We start from the raw sequence: 12,166 nt of genomic DNA, 5'->3' as shown, positions 1-12,166 counted from the left end.
GTAGACCACAGATTTAAGCAAACTTCCTCTTTTTTAATTAAAAAAGAGAGGAAAAACATAAAGGAAAAGGATGAAAGAAAATACATAAATAATCTGAATGGGATGAACTCATCAATTCAATGGAAGAGAAGAATGGAATATATCAGAAAGGAGATTTTAACAATTATGCTATTTAAGAAACAAACTTGAAACATAGTCACATAAGTTAAAAAGGAAGGGGTGACATAAAATTTTTTATGATTAAATGGAAATCAAAGGAGGGACAAATAACCATGATTTCAGTTAAGGTCACAATAAACATAGATATAAAAAAAGGGTTAATCAGGGGAAACTACATTAAATTTAAAGGTGTTATAGATAGTAAATCAATTCCAATAATCAATATTTAGACATTTAGTAGCATAAGATCTAAATACTTAAAGGAAAAGTTGATTCATTTGTAGGGTGAAATGGAAATCAAAATTATAATGCCCAGTTCTTTTAAGGATTCCCTTTCAGACCTAAGTAATCTAACAGAAAGATAGGCAAGGAAATAGTGAAGTTCGAAAAATAGAGCTTTAGGCAAATTAGAGGATTGATCACTAGAAATTGATGAACACGGAAAAGACTAGCCCATCTATTATTGTTTATCTTATGTCATTCATTCTGTTCTACCCCTAAATAAAAAGGGGAAGAGGCTGTTTTCTTATTCTCTCTCTCTCTAAATTCCCCAGCTCAAAGTCCACTTGTAAGGAATATAGTAGCTTCCCTGAACCATTATAAGAAGCCCCTAGAAAACTTAAAACCTCTGATTGCCCATTCAGAGCAATGCCAGCATTTCTAGTTCAATATTCCTTTTGCCGCTGGTAGGAGCATAAATGCCAACTCCCCAGGAGTCTTTTCTTACCCCTAACTCCACTAGCGTGAATCAGCATCAAACCCTAGGTCTTGACCTCTTCTCCCAAGTTTGGTTCTGCTAGTTTGCTTTACTGTCTCATTGTGAACTCCATGTTCCTGCTATTCATAATGGCACCTTACTAATTTTGTGTTGACACTGTCCTTCCTGAGGCATTTTCTTCAAGCATAATGGGGGGACTTTTTTCTTGAATAGAGGACAAAATTTTCTCAGTGGCATTTTCTGATTGCAGTTCTGGTATCAATTAAGTTATAAATGCCTTAAACCAACTCCTTGCTCATAAAGGGGAGACTATTGGGACCATGCACAACAGAAGAAGAGGATGGAATGAAGAAGTAATGGGATACAAGTTGTGGTTGTGTTGGAGCCAAGATTGCTGCCTGCTTTGACATAATTCTACCAAATTCCAGCAAAAACATCGAAATTCATAGCAGGCCAAAGAATGATCAAGAAATCTATGAGAGGGGCAGCTAGGTGGCATAGTGGATAACGCACCCGCCCTGGAGTCAGGAGTACCTGGGTTCAAATCCGGTCTCAGACACTTAATAATTACCTAGCTGTGTGGCCTTGGGCAAGTCGCTTAACCCCATTTGCCTTGCAAAAAAAAGCTAAAAAAAAAGAAATCTATGAGAAACTCTATTAAGTGACTTTTTTGATCCTATAAATGCACAAAAAGTCACCATAAAAATAGGAAACAGGGACACTGAAAAAACTAGCACAAGCTCAGGCAAATAAATCCATAGTCTCTTCCTCTCACCTCCAAATGCCAGACTACTTGTAAAATCGTGACGGAGGGTGACTTTGGGAAGCAGCAGAGACCAGTTTGGATGGAACAGACAGTAGTACTCATTGCAGAATAGCTTAGGCACTAGATGCTCCAAGGTCCCCACCTTTATATCCTATAATGCCATAAAAGGCATTAGAGATCCTACACTATGATGTTTAAAAAGTTTGAGAGATATAATTTCTGAGTAATATTTTTTTAATAAAAGGATGGTCACTTGATTGTCTCTTTTAGATTGTCTTTTTAGACCACTCATGGTGGTGGGTTTACAGTTTATCTGCCCTTAGAAGATTCTGATTGGTTAACAATGGAACATTATAATGAGAGGTTGGGTCATATTATAATGAGTGCTTTGTATTACCTGTCTTGGATCATCCAAATATTGGTCAGACTTTTCAATTTCCATCTTATCACTTGTCTGTCAAAGAAGAAAATTAACACTTTACCAGAAGTATCTGAATAAATGCAGTGAGCAAGTTTTCATTAACCTAAACCAGCATCTTTGGGAGAGACTTTCCCCACTGGTTGATTTCTGAATGAGGAAGTAGAAAAAGGGGAAAACTTTGGTTCTGATTGAATAATTAGTTATTGATACAAGAAATAAATAATAATTTCTTACAACTCTGAATCTCCCAAATCCAAAGGGGTCTAATCTTGGGAAGTAAGAGTACAGGGCAGGAATCTAGGAGATCCAGAGCAAGACCAAGAAGTAGTGGGATGGTACTTAGCATCTGATTTAATTCTAGAAGGATTAAAGTCCTTGATTTTGGGTTTTCTTTTCTTCCATTTATATCAGATAAAGATTTCTAGTTACTGGGATTTCTACAAAGGGAGGACACTAATGACTGCTTGATTATTGCAGATTTATGTCAGATAGGTGACTAGATCATGGAGATATGCCAGGCTGGGGCAGCCAAGTTGTTATGCCAATGAGTGAGTAGAAAGTTCAGGCCCTGGATTCTTTACAATGCACAGTTTCTCTTTTGGTTGGGTTGATCTAGTTGTTCGTTTTAGAATCTTCAATGAGCAGTGGAAGTCTTCACCTTCAATCCCTAGGTTGCCTAGGTATTACTGCTCTTCAGCAAGAGAATTAATATATTTCAACAACTGATAAATGGTCAAAGGTTATGAACAATCAGTTTTCCAATTAAAAAAAATCTAAATAAGGGGCGTTTAGGTGGCGTAATGGATAAAGCACCGGCCTTGCAGTCAGGAGTACCTGGGTTCAAATCCGGTCTCAGACACTTAATAATTACCTAGCTGTGTGGCCTTGGGCAAGCCACTTAATCCCATTTCCCTTGCAAAAACCTAAAAACAACAAAAAAATCTAAATAAATTAGTTATATAAAAATGATCTAAATCATTATCATTGATTAGAGAAATGCAGATTAAAACAATGTTGAGGGGTGGCTAGGTGGCACAGTGGATAGAGCACTGGCCCTGGAGTCAGGAGTACCTGAGTTCAAATTCGGCCTCAGACATATAATAATTACCTAGCTGTGTGGCCTTGGGCAAGCCACTTAAACCCCATTGCCTTGCCAAAAAAAAAAAAAAACCCTAAAAAAACCAAACAAACGATGTTGAGATCATTTTACATCTATCAAATTGGCTAAAATGATAGAAGGGGGAAAATGACAATTGTTGGAGAGGATATATAAAAATTGGGAAGCTAATTCATTGTTGGTGGAATCATAAAATGATTCAGTCAGTTTAGAGGGCAATCTGTCATTATGCCCAGAGTTATTCATCTAACTACATATACTCTTTGACCCAGCAATACCACTACTTGCTCTATTTCCAAAGAAGATCAGGGAAAGGGGGAAAGAATCTATGTTTATTGCAGCTCTCTTCGTGGTAACAAAGAGCTAGAAATTGTGGGGATGTCCATTAATTGGGGAATTTGATGAAGAAATGATGATGAGCTTAATGATTTTAGGAAAAAACATGGAAAGTTTGCACAAAATAATGAACAAAATATACAGAATTAAGAGAACACTGTGTACAGTATCAGCAATATTGTATTAAGGACTTTGAGTAAATAAGTTATTTTGTCTATTATAAATTCCCAAATTAACCATAAATATAAGGATGTTATCTGTATCCATAGAAAGAACTTATAAATAGAAATATGTATAACATAGAATAATTTTACACACACACACACATATATATGTACCAACCAACCGTGTGTATGTGTGTGTGTGTGTGTGTGTGTGTGTGTGTGTGTGTGTGTGTGTGTGTGTGTGTAGAAGACCAAAATGACTTCATTGTGCTAGAGATGTAACAGATTACAATGGGTCCAATGGTGGCTGATCAGACTAATATAAGCTTGGAATGCTCTACCACAAGTCTGTCACAAATAGTTCATATGAACACCTGGTCTAGTTTATTCTAAGCCTAGGTAACTCTGGTGCCAGTGTCTCCCATGCCGTTCAATCAATTCTTGATTTGAACTCAGGTACTCCCGACTCCAGGGCCGGTGCTCTATCCACTACGCCACCTAGCTGCCCCTGTACAATCAATTTTAAAGGTCTTAAGAGAGACCTTCAGGATGTCCCTGAATCACTTCTTCTGACCCCCTTGTGAGCACTTGTGATTTCTCCATAAAACAGTGTTTTTGGTAAGCAACTATTTGGTATTCTAACTACATAGCCACACCATCATAGTTGTGCTCTCTGAATGCTTGGCAGTTTATCTTGAGAAAGGATCTCAGTTTCTGATATCTTCTGCCAGGTGATCTACAGAATTTTCTTAAGACAATTCAAATTGAAGTGATTCAGTTTCCTGCCATGGTGCTATTAAATTTATCCAGGTTTCACAGGCATAGAGCAATGAGGTCAACACAATGGCTCTATAGATCAGTCTAATACCTCTTCTTTCCCATGCTTTCTTTTGTAGTCTCCCAAATATTGCGCTAGCTCAGGCAGTGTATGTGTCAACTTCATTATTAATACGTACCTCCCTGGAAAGTACACTGACAAGGTAAGTGAACTTATCCACAGTTCTTGAAACTTCTTCATTTGCTGTAATTGATAGCTCCACATAAGGGTGGTGTGGTGCTGGCTGTGCTTAGTGCTCATTGTCAGGCCAAAATTAGCACAAATAACAGAGAATCAATCTATACTTCGTTGCATCTCAGCTTCAGAGGCTGCATTGAATACACAGTCATCTGCAAACATAAGATCATACATTATAAAACTCCCTCCACTTCAGTCTTGTCTTGTAGTCTTTTCAAGTTGAAGAATTTACCATCAGTGCAATATAACTGACCTTGATGCTGTGTTCATCTTCAGTGAAGGCATCTGATAACATGACTGAAAACATCAGGCTAAAAAGCATGAGAAAGAACAAGGATACAGCCTAGTGTCACTCCACTGGTGACTGGGAAATCATGAAAGTATTGTAACTATCCAGAACGCAGGCAAGCATGCTGTCATGAAACATATGTCATGACATAATTTTCTTTTTTTATTGATATTTTGTTTTATTTTTCCAATTACATGTTATGAAAGTTTTTCAACATTCATCCACATGCATATGCATATTTTTAAGTTACATAATTTCCCTCCACCCTCCCTTCCTACCCCACCCCCACCCCCAACATCAAACAGTCAGGTGAATATTGTACATACACATCTGTGTTTAATATGTTTATAAATTAGTCATTTTTGGTATGAGGAATTATGATTAAGGAAAAAGAAAGAAAATCATGAGCTAGGAAAGAAATACATAAGAGAGATTTTTAAAAAAATGAATGTGGTGTTCATTCAGATTCTGAAAGTTTTTGTTTTGTTTTGTTTTTTCTTCTGGATGGGGATAGCATTGTCCATAGCTGGTTTCCTTTGACATAATTTTCCATAAACCCTCATGACTGACAGTATTAAAGGCCTTGGTCAGATCTACAAAAGTTATATACAGACCTCTGTTCTGCTCCTGGCATTTTTTCTGGAGTTGTCGGGCAGCAAATACCATATAGACTATTCTTCAACCCTTTCTGAAGTCACACTGGTTCTCAGGGAGGTGACCATCTTATCAGGATCAGCCTTGTGAGGACTCTGGCAAGAATGTTATCAGCAATGACTAAAAGAGAGACACCTCTGTTATTGTCACTGGAAAATTGATTCCCTTTACCCTTTATAGAGTTGGACAATAGATGCCTTGAATTTCTAGAGGATAACCTCCTCATGTCAAATAACCTGGAGAATTTCAGTCAACTTTTGGAAGAGCAATGGACTCCTTTTTTTGCACGTGTGTTTCTATTATATAAGTATTTTAATTTGTTTACAATTACATACAATGGTAGTTTCTCCCAATCATTTTTTGCAAAGGTTTTGAGTTTTATAATTTTTTTCTCCCTCCTGATCTGATAGTCTTTAAATTTTCATCTTTGATATACATAGATCAAAATTGAATGTGTTGTGAGAGAAGAAAAATCCAAAAGGAAGAAAGAAAACATTAGAGATAGCAAAATTACGTGATGCGATGCATAAAGCAACTTTAAAATTGAAATTAATAAACTTTAGTCTTCGTTTAAATTTCACAGTTCCTTTTCTGGATACAAATGTTATTCTCTATCACAGATTCCCTAAAATTATCCCTGATTATTGTATTGATGGGGTTAGAAGGTCAATCAAAGTTGATCATCCCCCCATATTGTTGTTATTATATACAATATTTTTTTGGTTCTGCTCATCTCACTCAGCATCAAATTCATACAAGTCTTTTTTTTTCATACAAGTCTTTCTAGGCACTTCTGAAATCCTGTCCCTCATGATTTCTTATAGAACAAAAGTGTTCCATCACATACATATAAAATTTGTTCAGTCATTCCCTGTTTGATGGACATTCCTTCAATTTCCATTTCTTTGCCACTATAAACAGAACTGCTATGAATATTTTTGTACATCCCCCACCTTGTAAATCTGAACCGGAATAGAATCAGTACCAAGTATTTTTCCACATGAAAGGAACCTAATGGCATTCAAAACCTCTTCTTCAATTGGAACTTCAGTTTAGGGATGGATTGACTTCAATTTGAGGTAAATGGTCAATAGCTTTTGCATTGATTGATGATGGTCTGTTAAGAACACTATGGAAGTGTTCAGTCCACCTTTCTAGGATCTTGTCTCTATCATTAATAGCACTGAATAGTTGAGATGCACTACATGTCTTTGATCCATAAATAGCCTACAAGGCATAATAAAACTGTTGCTATCTGCACATAAAACTGTATTTCATCTGCCTTCTTAGAGAGCCAAGAGTCCTACATCTCTCTAAGCTTCACCTGTAATTTATTAATGATGGAATTAAATGCTGCCTTCTTAGAAATGGAACTGTCCTGTTGGTAAACCCTTGTGGAGTTCTTGTTTTTCATTTAGCAGTTTCTGTATTTCCCCATCATTTTCATCATTCTAGTCTTGATGTTTGTAAATGACCTGACACAAAAGAGCAAATACATTGCTGTACACCAAATATCTGAAAACTGCCCACTCTTTTTTTGTTTCACTGTTGCCAACTGTATGTTGATGCAACTTTTTCTCCAAGTTAGCAATAAACTGTTACTGTTCAGAGAGGCACTCTAATTTCTTGACATTCATTCTTCTGGTCATTTTGCCTTGGGGCCTCTGCTAAGGTTGAATATGAAATACATATGTGTATATGTGTATATACCTATATATGTCTCTAGGGAGGAGTAGGGGAGGGAAGAAAAAAAAAGAAAAAATCTATATGGTAATTTTGTTGTATATTTGAAAGGAATAGCAAGTTGTATATAGCAGATTTGCAATTTCATGTAAAATCATCCTTTTTTTTTTTCCTTAGTTTTTTTTTGCAAGGCAAATGGGGTTATATGGCTTACCCAAGGCCACACAGCTAGGCAATTAGTGTCTGAGGTCGAATTAGAACTCAGGTACTCCTGAATCCAGATCCACTGAGCCACCTAACTGACCTCAAATCATCCTTTTTTAAAATGCTTATTTTATTCTATAAACTAAAAGTTAAATTTTTAAAAAGTGTTTCAGTGCTCTTTTCACTTGAAGTACTACAATGGGTTCCCCCCCCACACACACACAACAAAGGCAACAATCTATCATAAAACTGTCAGAAGTCAATTCTTTGACTCTGAGGTGTTTGTCATGTCCAGGTGATAGGTAGCATGGATCTATCTTCTCCTGTTTGACAATTCCCTCAATGAAAATCTCTACTTTTTCTTTTGATGACCAACTTAAGTTATATTTTCTAAATTCCTTTTAAGGCTTATTTAAGTAAAGTGGCTGGGAGCCAAATATTGAGATAATCACTCATCCTTGGAACAGATTCATTGATTCTGATCACCTTTTATTTTCAGTTGAGATATTCAAGCTTTAGACCCTTTTTAGTGTGTTTTCTTGACAGTTGAAAGGGCTTTCCCTTTAACTTTTTTCTTTTTTTTTCTTTTAGGCAGTGGGGTTAAGTGGTTTGCCTAAGGCCACACAGCTAGGTAATTATTAAGTGTCTGAGGCTGGATTTGAACTCAGGTACTCCTGACTCCAAGGCCGATACTCTATCCACTATGCCACCTAGCCATCCCTCCCTTTAACTTTTAATCTCTCCCCTTTTTCCTTTCTTTCTCTCTCCAGTTTTCCTGCCTAAAGTGGCATATGTGCACAAATGTGTAGAATATGTGCTCAACTATTAAGTCTCTATCCCAAAGAAATTAAAGAAAAAGGAAAATAATCTAGATGGACAAAAATATTTGTAGAACTCTTTGTGGTGGTAAAGAATTGGAAATTGAAGGAATGCTCATCAATTGCAGAATAAGTACTTAGTGGCACATGATTGTGATGGAGTTGTTTGTTTGTTTGTCCTTCAAGAGGACAAAATCAAACTACTATATTAGAGTCAAGTTACAGTGTGTTCATCTGTGACTGATCAAGCCAATACAGGTTCAGAATGTTCTCCACAGGTCAACATAAAAAGGTTATGTGAATCTTTGGGATGGATTCTCTAAATTTGCACATCCTATGCTTCTTTTGAGCTAGTATAATTCTGCTTTGCTCAAAGAGCACAGCACCTCCTCTGATGAGAGTATGCCATGCTAGTCAGTCCACTGCCAGTGTCTCCTGTGTCACATGACCAATTCCAAAGTTCTTGAGATTGTTCTTGCATGACTTTTTGTGATCCCCATGCGAATGCTTGCTCTGTGTGGGTTCTCCATAAAGTAATCTTGTTTTGTCAAGCATATGTTTGACATTTGAACAATGTGACTAAGCCATCAGAGTTGTGCTCTCTGTAGTACAGCTTGAATGCTTGACAATTTAATTCAAGAAAAAAAAACCTGTTATCTTATCCTGCTAGGTGATCTTCAGAATCTTTTCTTTTTTTTTTAAATTTTATTTAAGGCTATGGGGTTAAGTGACTTGCCCAAGGTCACACAGCTAGGCAGTTTTTATGTACCCGAGGCTAGATTTGAATTCAGGTCCTCCTGCCTCCAGGGCCAGTGTTCTAAGCACTGGGCCATCTAGCTGCCTCAGAATCTTCTTAAGTCAATTCAAATGGAAGTGATTCAGTTTCCTGACTTGGCTCTAGTATACTGCCTAAATTTCATAGACATACAATGAGATCAGCAGAATAGCTCTCTAGACCTTCAGTTTGGCAGTCATTCTAATCTCTTCTCTCCCACCGTTCCCTTCAGAGCCTCCCAAAAACTGAGCTAGTTTTGGCAATGAATACTGACAAAGTAAATAAACTTTTCCATTGTATTCAAAATTTCTCCATTTGCTGTTACCAATAGTTCCACAAATGGATGCTGACTGGTGAGACCCCTGTTTTCTTGGTATTAATCATTAAGACAAAATTAGTACAAGAAGCAGAGAATCAGTCCATACTTTGTTGTATCTCAACTTCAGAGGCTGCATTGAGTGCATAATCATCTGCAAACAAAAAAAATCATCCAGCTCTGGCTTCAGTAAGCTGGTCTTAATTTGCCAGCCTCGTTTCACTTTTTGGATATGATACCTGGCTGAGTTCTCTCACAAGAGTTGTTCATCTTTCAGATCTATTGGATTTTGTATTATTTATGAGTGTGCATACATTCCATGTACTAATGGTGAGCAGAATAAAATTTGCATAAATTTTTGTTTGTTTTAACCATAGAGTGGGATCCCCACCTGCTGCAGTAATCAGACCAGTATTGGGCAAGCAGACAATTTTTAGGGCACTTTTTCTAGCCCCTTCCTCAAACCAGGAGGTGAACAGTGTAATCCTTATAAAATTGCTCAGATACCCAGGGGGCTGCTGAATAACATTGCTACTTCCATTGAGAAGATGACTCTGATCTGGGCTGTCTGTGTTGTGACTGTAGCAGTCAATGCTTTATCACTTGCCTGTTGTCACAGTTCTTTGAGATAGTTTTGTAAAAATGGTAAAATTGTATAGATGAAGTCTTTTGACTTATAATTTGATGTGTAAATTGCATTTAAGTGAGTCAAGTCATTGATTTTACTCTCTTCTAGAGTCATCACAGTCCAGTCACAAGATAGAGTCGAGATACCTAGTGATGGCTAGAAATGAAGTGGATGTGACCTTGGCATGTTGCATGGTACCTGATTCATATCTGCCCATTACACTGGAGGGATATCTTCACATGTCCCCAACTCACTGACAAGTCTGAGACTCCTCAGTTACCTTCAATCTAGTTTAGCCTGTCTGTCAAAAGAATTTACAGGGGTGTGGTTGTTGTGTATGCTACAACTTCTTGGAGCCACAGGTGAAGAGTTAGATGGATCAAATTGACACCACAGCTGGAAAGTAGCCTGGAAAAGGGCTTGGTAAACCTCATACTAGAGGTACTAGTCTTCCCTGAATACACCCTGCATCTCAATCATGATGAAGTACTATTATGCTGTAAGAAATGACAAGGAAGCAGTTTCAGAAAAACATAGCAAGAACTACATGAACCAATGCAAAATGAAGTGAGAAGAATTAGCACGTAACAAAAATGTAATGATGATCAACTGTGAAAGACTTGACTGGCTACTCTGATCACTACAATGACTCCAAAGGTCTCATGATGAAAAATGTTAGCCACTGCTACAGAGAGAGAGAGAGAGAGAGAGAGAGAGAGAGAGAGAGAGAGAGAGAGAGAGAGAGAGAATGGATGAACTCTGAGTGCAAATTGAAATATAATTATGTTTATTTTTCTTGCTATTGGGGGGGATAAAATTAATATAGAAATATGTTTTACATATTTTCACAGGTATAATTGGTTTCATATTGTTTGCTTTCTCAGTGGAGGTTGGGATAGAGGGAGAGAATTTGGAACCCAAAATTTAAAAAGAAAAGAATGTAATAAATTATAAATTAAATATTAAAATGAATATGTGCTAAAATTTGTTAACTGATGGAATGTTGATCCAATTAATGGGCAGAACTCTCCCTAAACTATTACTGAATATTGAGTGCTTGCCTCAGACTTTCAAATCAATGAAGAAAATTCCTCAAGTACATCTATCTCATGGGGTTATTGTGAGGAAAGTTTTTTGTTAATTTTAAGGTGATGGGTAATTATTATTATTAGTATCCTTTTGGAAAAGCCTGATAAGTAGATATTTCTACTTAAGATAAGTGAAAAAACAACAAGGACTTGGTTCCTTCTACAGTACTTGAAAAGGTCAAGTCAAATAAGGATCTGAACATGCCCTTTACTAAGTTTGGGCTTCTCTACCCACTCCCAACAGGTTCCCATAACTTTTGCCACTATTTCAGTTACTGATGCCCCTGATTTGATTGACAATACATCAGTTAAAAAGTTATCATATAATCTCAATTTATTGCTAAGATTATTGCTTCTAACTAGTTTTTCCTCCTTCCATCTCATTCTGCATACTACCCAATTGTCTTTTAAAAAGCCCTTCTACTAATACTTTCATCATATCTCATTCTTGCTCAGATAACATATATGACTTCCTACTTTATACTCCTTTGAACAGTTAATAAATTTCTTCAGGCCATATTATAATTGCAAGATACTTTCGTATCATGGTTGGACTTATGACTACTCATTCCTCACTTTCTCTAAGCCTTCCAGTCTCCCTCCTTCATTCCTGAAGCAGGCAAAACTTATTGCTTTTGGGATTCTGGTGTACTTTGAGGAATTAAAGGATTCTTTGTATTGTACTTTCACTGGAAGGAATGAGAACACGAGACTTGGCTCTTTGGCAGCCTTGTGGACCTCCAAATCTGTTTATTCAAGAAAAGGCAGAACCCAAGAAGAAGGACACCACAATGTGTCCTACATAAAGCAGGGGTTTTGAGTTGTTCCAATACAGTAGCTATTCTGTATTAGGGAGTGATCTGGATGTTGAAAATTATTTGCACAGGAAGGGAGGAAGCCAGTGTACTGTTTACACAGACTGGGAATAAGTAGCCTTCTGTCTTCTTTCCAACTCTAGGCTATTTAAAGGATTAAAATATCTACAATCTGCTTGACTTGAAACTAACTCCAATGT

The sequence above is a fragment of the Macrotis lagotis genome, chromosome 2 (assembly GCF_037893015.1).
Source record: "Macrotis lagotis isolate mMagLag1 chromosome 2, bilby.v1.9.chrom.fasta, whole genome shotgun sequence".
Lineage (NCBI taxonomy): Eukaryota > Metazoa > Chordata > Mammalia > Peramelemorphia > Peramelidae > Macrotis > Macrotis lagotis.
The sequence above is the reverse complement of the archived record's forward strand: the minus strand, read 5'-3'. Positions refer to the sequence as shown.